Raw genomic sequence first — 8,222 nt, 5'->3', positions numbered from 1 at the left:
TTGGAGCTTTATGGGTTATTTTGGGAGCCATGAACTTAGGAGTTTATTTTTGGGGCTAAATCACCAAGTAGGACCATCTAAAGGTTATATGAGTGTCAAGGTCTGAATTTTACATGATTATCATGCTTAGGAAGGTCAGATCTATGGGTTTAAGGAACAAATCTGACCTCAGGAGGTTAATGGAGTTTCTGCACGGCATGAACTCGCCGAGTCCAAAGATCAGACTCGGTGAGTAGGGTTAGGGTTTCCCATAAATCACCCAGCGAGTAGACTCACCAAGTTAGGGGAATAACTCAGTGAGTCAGAGAGGGATTAGAGGACTGGAGTTCAAGATGGAACTCGCCGAGTTGATCTTGAGACTTGGCGAGTTGAGTCGGGGTAGCCTTGCGATTCATGCTAGGTGTGACTCGTCGAGAAAGGGGAAGGACTAGACATGCCAAGCGAGACTAGGGAGTTAGCGGACACGTGTGGACTCGTCGAGTTGCCCAAGTGCACTCGACGAGGCGGGTAAAAGTTTGACCATTGACTTTGGTTGACTTTTAGGTTTTGGTTAACAATGAGGGCCTTTGAGCCAAAGGAGGGGTAAAATGTTCTTTTACCCTTCTGAGGGTGCCTAGAGAGTGTTGAGTCTAGTCCTGAGAGTTGTATTTATTAGGGTATTACTTTATGTGATTAGGTGGAGGCTAGATCGTATTTCTACCGAGTTAGAGATTTACCAAGACATCTGAGGTGAGTCTTCTCACTATACTTTACCTTGAGTGGTAATTAGAGTCATGTGACAGAGTTACTGTATGCTATTATGTGATGTGTTGAACTGCATTATCTCTATGTGATTTATGCAGTGTGTATATTAGAGTAAATCAGAGTTAGAACTAGAAGGTTCACAGAGGTAGGACCAGATGGTCCACAGAGTTAGGGCCCACGAGCCCACAGAGTTATAGCCTCGAGTGGCTAGTATGTGCTATGTATGGTATTTTGGGGAACTCACTAGCTTTATGCTTACAGTGTTATGTGTTATGTGTTTCAGGTACCAGTGATAATCGCGGGAAGGCGTCGGCATGATTCGTACACACACATGGGTTTTGATGTATTTTGATCTTGGGAAATATTTTGTGAAACAAAGTTATGATACAATGGGATTTTGTTAATAAATGTGTTTGAAAAAATGTGATTAAAAATGAGAAATTTTGTTTTAAATTTTACGGTGTTACAGCCATGCTTTTCCTCCAGCTACAGTTGGCGATATGGAGGCTATGAGTAATCCTGCTCTTGCTCATAACATGGAATACGCTTCTCGTTGAGACTTGGATTGGCTGGTGCACATTGGTGTTGTTCGCATTGTTGATAAATTGATTGAGCATCCAGACTTTACTAATGCAATAAGTCTCATCCAGCATGCTGCATTTGTGGCCGAGGTTGAGTCTGTTCAAAAAACTTATGTTGGTGCTGGTGGTAGGGATGTTGGTGTTGGTGCTACTTCTGTTGGTCGTTTGCTTAGTGTGAATGATGCTTTGTTGTCTTTTGCTAGTATAGATCATGCGTCCTTGTTGGGTTTAGGGGAACTGGGTATTAGGGGTCACCGGGAGTTATGTTCTTTTGGTGTCTTATAGGGTACCCCGAAGAGTGCGGTGGGTCATGAAGTTGTGCCGGTATTTGAGGTTGATGCTGGAGGAGGTAATGAGGGTGGTGAGGATGATGGTGATCATAGCGTTGGATCGAATGTTGGTGATGGTAACGAGTGTGAAGTGGTTGTTGTGGGAAGTGAAGTTGCAGGTGATGGGAATGATGTTGTTGAGGATGCTCCGGCATCGTGTGCTACCCCTCCTAGGGCTTGAAAATTTTCTTTGCTTGTTTTGATTTTTGTCTTTCATATTCCTTTTGGTGGCCATATGATGCATTTGGTTTGTATAATGCATGAACTTTTAAACAATATTTACTATCTTAGGTATGTATCCATGTGCTCTAAGCATTACTTGTTTGTTGCTTGCTTTGTTTGTTGTTTTGTTTTTGCTCTCTTTAAAAAAAACCAAAAAAAAAAAAAAAGGCGCTCTAATGCGCTAGGCGTTTTTCTTCGCCCATGTTATTGTTGACATACTAAGTATCAGTACTAGGTGCTCTTAGAACCCAACAATCGACCTTTACATGCAAAGTTTCAATCGTTAAGAATTAATACACTAAGTATTAAAGATTAGCATTTGGATCATCTCATTACATGGACCGCGGACTTTAAATACAGTAAGTATGAGACTCATGTCATTAAGCATGGACTTATGTACACTAAGTACTCGGGATGTGCTACACTAAGAAGCACATCGATCGACTGGGGTTATATCTCTTTATTTTCAAAAGAAATACTTCTTCAAGTTTCTGGCATTCCACGTTCTTGGAATCTGCCTTCCTTCCATCGTTTCCAAAACATATGCACTATTCTGATTCGCTTCTGTGAATCTGTAAAGGCCTTCCCATGTTGGACCCAATTTGCCTTGCGGTTGGGCTCGGCTTGCTTGGTGTTTCCTTAGAACATACTCCCCTAATCTGAATGCTTTCTCTTTTACTCTTTGGTTATAGTACCTTTCTGTTTCATGCTTGTATGCAGCTTGGCGCATTTCTGATTTTTTTCCCTTTTCTTCTAGGATGTCCAGGTTTATCCTCAGGTCCTGTGCAGTGCTATCTTCATCCGTGCTAGCCACCCTTAGTGTACCCACCGTTATCTCCATAGGGAGCATAACCTCCGTCCTATATGTCAAGCTGAACAGGGTCTCTTGCGTTCGCGTTCGTGGTGTCGTCCTGTATGACCATAGTACTGTCAGTATCTCTTCCGTCCAGTTCCATTTTGCCTTGGCCAGCCTCTTTTTGATCCCATTCACGATAGTTCGGTTGGACACCTCCGTCTATCCTTTTTCTTGAGGGTGTGCTACTAATGTGAGCCGTTGATCTATCCCTTTGGTGGCGCACCACTCCCTGAACGAGTTCTCAGCAAATTGTAGGCTATTGTCACTGATGAGTACTTTAGGCATCGCAAACCTTGTCATAATATTCTTCCATACAAACTTTATCATATCTCTCCCTGATATGCATGCTAAAGGCTCCGCTTCGATCCATTTTTTGAAATAATCTATAGCCACCACCATGTATTTCAGCCTCCCTGGTGCTTCCGAGAATGGGCCCACTATGACTATGCCCCATTGCTAAAACGGCCATGGGCTAGATATGTTATACAATGGTACCGGGGGGTTTTCTTGGACTGGGGCGTAAGACTGGCATTCCCCACGTTTCCTGGCCACCTTTAACGCATCTTGTTGTATTGTGGGCCAGTATACACCCATTCACAATACTTTGCCTGTTAAGGCCCGTGCTCCCTCGTGTGCACCCACCTGGCCTGCGTGTGCTGCCTGTAGCATCTCTCTCCCTTTGGCTTGGTTTACAAACTTCATCCATGGTGATGTGAACCCTTTCCTGTATAATTCTCCATTTATCAATACGTATGAGGGCGCTTTTATACGTATCTTCCTGGCCTCACTGTGATCGTTCGGTAACACCCCCATTTGTAGGTATTCCCTGAATGGTGTCATCCACATGGGCCCGGTGGTCGTTAGGGCATTCACCTGCTACTCGTCTATACTTCTTTCTCGGAGTACCTCTACCAAGACTTTCTTCGATAGGTGGTCGAAGCATGTAGATGCCAATTTGCTTAAGGTATCCGCCGTCTTATTTTCACTTCTAGGTGTCTACTTGATTGTGAACTGGCTGAACGATTCAAGCAGTTGTTTCACCATTTTCACATACCTTCCCATTCTCTGATCTCTCACCTCGAAACTTCCATTGACCTGGTTCGCTGCTATCCTTGAGTCGGTCAGGTCCGTTACAGCCTTCGCACCCATTTGCTTGGCTAGGCACAATCATGTAACCAGAGCTTCGTACTCTGCTTCGTTGTTTGATGTGTGAAAATCAAAACGGAGGGAGTAAGTTACTTCTTCCCCTTTTGCTCTGGTCAGGATTAGCCCCACCCCTGAGCCTTCCCTACTTGATGCTCCATCCGTATATAGTGTCCACGAATTACTTTCAGCTGGGGCTTCTTCAACTGCCCACACTTTTTCCTTAACCGAGCCCCCCTCATCTGGAATTTCTAGCAGGAAATCGGGCAACGCTTATCCCTTAATACTTGTCCTTAGGCGGTAAATTATGTCATGTTCTCCCAATTCAATTGCCCATTTCGCCAACCGGCCCGATGTCTCTGTCATAAGCAGTATTTATTTGATGGGATAGTTTGTTAGTACCTTGATTTGACGTGCTTGAAAATATCGCCTCAATCGTCGTGCCTCGTAGATGAGTTCCAGGACTAACTTTTCCAGGGTGGGGTAGTCGAGTTCTGGCCCTTGTAGTACCCTGCTTACAAAGTACACCGGTCTCTGTTCTCCTACCCTTTCTACAATAAATTGAGGATATCGCTATGTTTGAGGTCGAAAGATACATTTGCAACGTCTCTCCCGGGACAGGACTTGCCAGTATGGGTAACTTGTGTAGTGCTTCCTTGATTTTCGGGAGCGCTACTTCTGCTTCGTTCGTACACTGCAAGTTGCTCTTCTCGATGCAGCCTTTCAGCGTGTGGAACAACCGCATGGCCTTGTCAGCTGATTTCGAGATGAACCTGCTCAGAGCTGTATGCTACCCATTTAGGCCCAGCGCGTCTATGAGGGTGCCTGGGGCTGGCGTTTCGATAAACTCATCCACCTTGGTCGGGATGGGCTGGATACCCTACCCAGTGACATAATATCCCAAAAACTGCCCTTCTTACACCCCAAACGTGCATTCGGCTGGGTTCAGCTTCATCTTCACCCTCTCTAGGGTTTGAAAGTTCTCCTCGATTTCTTGCAACATTTTGTCTTCATGTGAACTCTTGATCCCCATATCGTACACGTACACCTCAATTTTTCTCCCAATTTGTTTGGCGAAGATTGAGTTGACCAGGTTCTGATACGTAGCCCCTGCATTCTTTAGACCGAAAGGCATCGTGGTGTAACAGAAAGTGCCATGATCCATGTAAAAACCTGTTTTTTCCTCGTCTTCTTTGCTCATCAAGATCTGATGGTACCCTTTATATGCATCTAAAAAACACTTTAGCTTAAATCCTTGCAATGACTCCACCTTCTGGTCAATTTCCGGGAGGGGGTAACAGTGTTTAGGGCATGCTTTTTTTAAGTCAGGAAAGTCTATGCACATGCGCCATGACCCATCTTGTTTGCAGACCATAACTGGATTGGCGATCCATGTTGGGAATATTCCTTCCCTTACTATTCCAGCTTCTGCTAGTTTGGCCACCTCTGCGTTGATTTCCCTATTATGGTCCCCACCTTTGATCCTTTTCTTCTGCTTAACCTCCTTTGCTCTTGGTTTAATTACGAGTTTGTGCTTAATGATTTTCCTTTCTTCCCCCACCATGTCCGTAGGATCCATGCAAACACATGCTTATACCGATTGAGCAAATCAACCATCGCTCTTTTTATGTGACTTGGGAGATCGTGTCCAATACTGACTGGCTGGTCAGGGTGTCTCTCATTGATCACTTCATTTCCTTTCGTAGGATCATGTCTCAGTCTCTTGGCCTCTTTAGTTATCTCTGCTGGTTTCATGACTGTGAAGCATGGCAATTCTTTAGGTGGAGTGGCCAGTATTGTAACTGCACCCATTGGAGTGTCGAACTTCATGACCTCATGCATGGTTGATGGGACCGCCCCTATCTTTAAGAGAGTTGTTCTCCCCAGAATGATGTTGTGCTCCGCCGAATGTCGAATGACCACAAAATCAATCAGGGCAGTTTTCTTTCGCTGCCTATCGTGGCTAGTTATGGTCAAAGGAAGGTGAATTGTGCCTAGCGGCCATAGGCTATGGCTGGTGAATCCGAACAGCCTCCCCATCGTAGGCCATAGGTTGTCTTTCCATCGGTCTGGGAGAAGTCGGAAACAGTGCTCATAGATGATATCCTCCGAACTTCCCGTGTCAACGTAGACCCTGTGTATAGTTACATCCCTGATGGAGGCTTGGATTACTAGTGGGTTATCGCCCCTCCATCCTTCCGGGCAGGGGTCTTGTATAAAGAATGTGAGTGTACGCACTGAGGGTATGATAGTCCCGTGCTCCCTTTGTTGCTCTTCCCCTGCTTCTCTTGCTCCGTATCATGAATATCTCCTTAGGTTGGACCCCCTCTCGAGGTGTGTTTTTAGCATTTTCGGCGTCAAATTTGGCACGCAAGCTTCGCTCTATTTCCACCAAGTCCCCTTTGAGTTTTTTCTCTTCCTTTTCTTTTTTTAATACTTAACATTTAGTTGTATCATGTGTCTTACTTTTGTGGTACTCACAGTACCGATTCTTGGGCGATTTGTATGGCTGTTGTTTCTCCGACATCGTGTACACATCCGGGCGATGACTGCGTCTGTGATCCTTGACAAATGGTCAGAACCGCACATGTGGTCTTCTTGCTTGGCCGTAGTGCCCACTTCCCCCTCGGAAGTCCATATGACCAGGGTTGTGGTGCCCGGAAGTCATAGCATTCAAGTAGGCCTATTTTTCTGCCTCGCCATCCTTCCGCCTCAGATATCGCTCCACCCTTTCTTACAATTTGTCCTGTGGGCTTCTTTCCTATGATTTTTTGTGATAAACGGCCTGGTAAAAGTCCCCACGTAAAGGCGCCAGCTATGAGCCCTTCATCATGCCCCGGTATGTCTAACGTGGCATTTATGAACCTTGTGAAGTATTCTCGTACAGTTTCACCCTCCTTTTTCTTACAACCTAAGATTAAATGAGAGTCTCCCTTGTACTTGTGTAATTGCATAAAGTTGGTGAGGAAAAGGTACTTAAGCTGGGAAAAATTGGAGATGTTGTCAGGTCGCAGCATCTTGAAGCATGTGTCGACATTTCCATCAAGGGTTGTTGGGAAATACGTGCACCAAAACCTCTCATCAAGCTTCAGCGACGTCATCATCCATTCATATGTGTCGACATGGTTATCCGGGTCAGTGGTTCCGTTAAATGTCTTGAGCGTCGGTAGCTTGGCTGTGTTTGGTATTTCATAATCCAACAATTCTATGACAAACGGAGACATCACGCTATGGGAAAGAAAATCTTGGCCTGGGACGGTTGACGCTCCTTGTTGCTGGTATTGGGGGTTCAAGCCATATGGTCGCGACGTGTGATAGTCAGGGCTTGGTCCGTAAAAGGTGTACGGTTGGAATGGTAGTTGGAGGGAATAACCGGAGAAGAAAGGGTGTATGGGGTTCATAGGGCTAACTCTTGTTGTCTGTTGCATGCTATTGTTGGCGGTGATGGTTGGTCCTATCCATGCACTGACCATCAAATAGACATGTGGCGTATGAGCTATCTGATGGGTTTTGGTCATAAGACATCCTATGTGCTCATACAAACCCTAATGCTTGGATCTAGGTTTCTCTATTGTACATGCTTTGAATCCAAGACTATAAACCCTAATTCTAGCATACATATAATCATATTAACATGAGAATAAGTTTATAGTGTTACCTTGATTGTTATGTAGCAATAACAATCCCAAATCTCCTTGTATTGACTTTGGAAGGCTTAGAGTAACAAGTGTCACTCCTTTAATGGTTCACAAACACCATAAGCAAGTGGAGAAGGTATAAGGAGAGAGGTGAGAGGTTAGAATTCGTATCTAGGACCTCTTGGGAAGGGATACACGAATTCATGGCCCTAGGGGTGTTTATATAGGTGTAGAGATAGGGTTTCAGTCATTATCCTTATCTAGTTGATTATCCATTAAGCAACCAATAAGATAATCCTTGAATCCTTATCATACTCGAATTCTAAGGGATTTACACCTCAAATTCGTTCACCATATATATAAGATAATCCTTACCTTATTTTGTAACTATCACATAATTACAATTCAGCCCCTCTAGTTTAATTAATTACATTTGATCACAAAACTAATTCTTAATTAATTATTGACCAATATTAATTAAACAAATATGATTTCTCCTTTAATATATTATTCTTATAACATATTAATAAATCATATTATCCTCTCTCTCTTTATTCATTTCTCCAATCAAGTTGCTTTGGTGAAGGCAACCCAAAAGGACCATGCACCATCAGGTCAAGTACATACCAAAATAGTTATGGACTTAGACACTAATCCAACAGTCTCCCACTTGGATAAGTCTAACAACTATTCTGCGTATGACTTCAGA

Source organism: Lactuca saligna, chromosome 1, assembly GCF_052625555.1.
Source record: "Lactuca saligna cultivar CGN05327 chromosome 1, ASM5262555v1, whole genome shotgun sequence".
Classification (NCBI taxonomy): Eukaryota; Viridiplantae; Streptophyta; class Magnoliopsida; order Asterales; family Asteraceae; genus Lactuca; species Lactuca saligna.
This window is presented reverse-complemented; position numbering follows the sequence as displayed.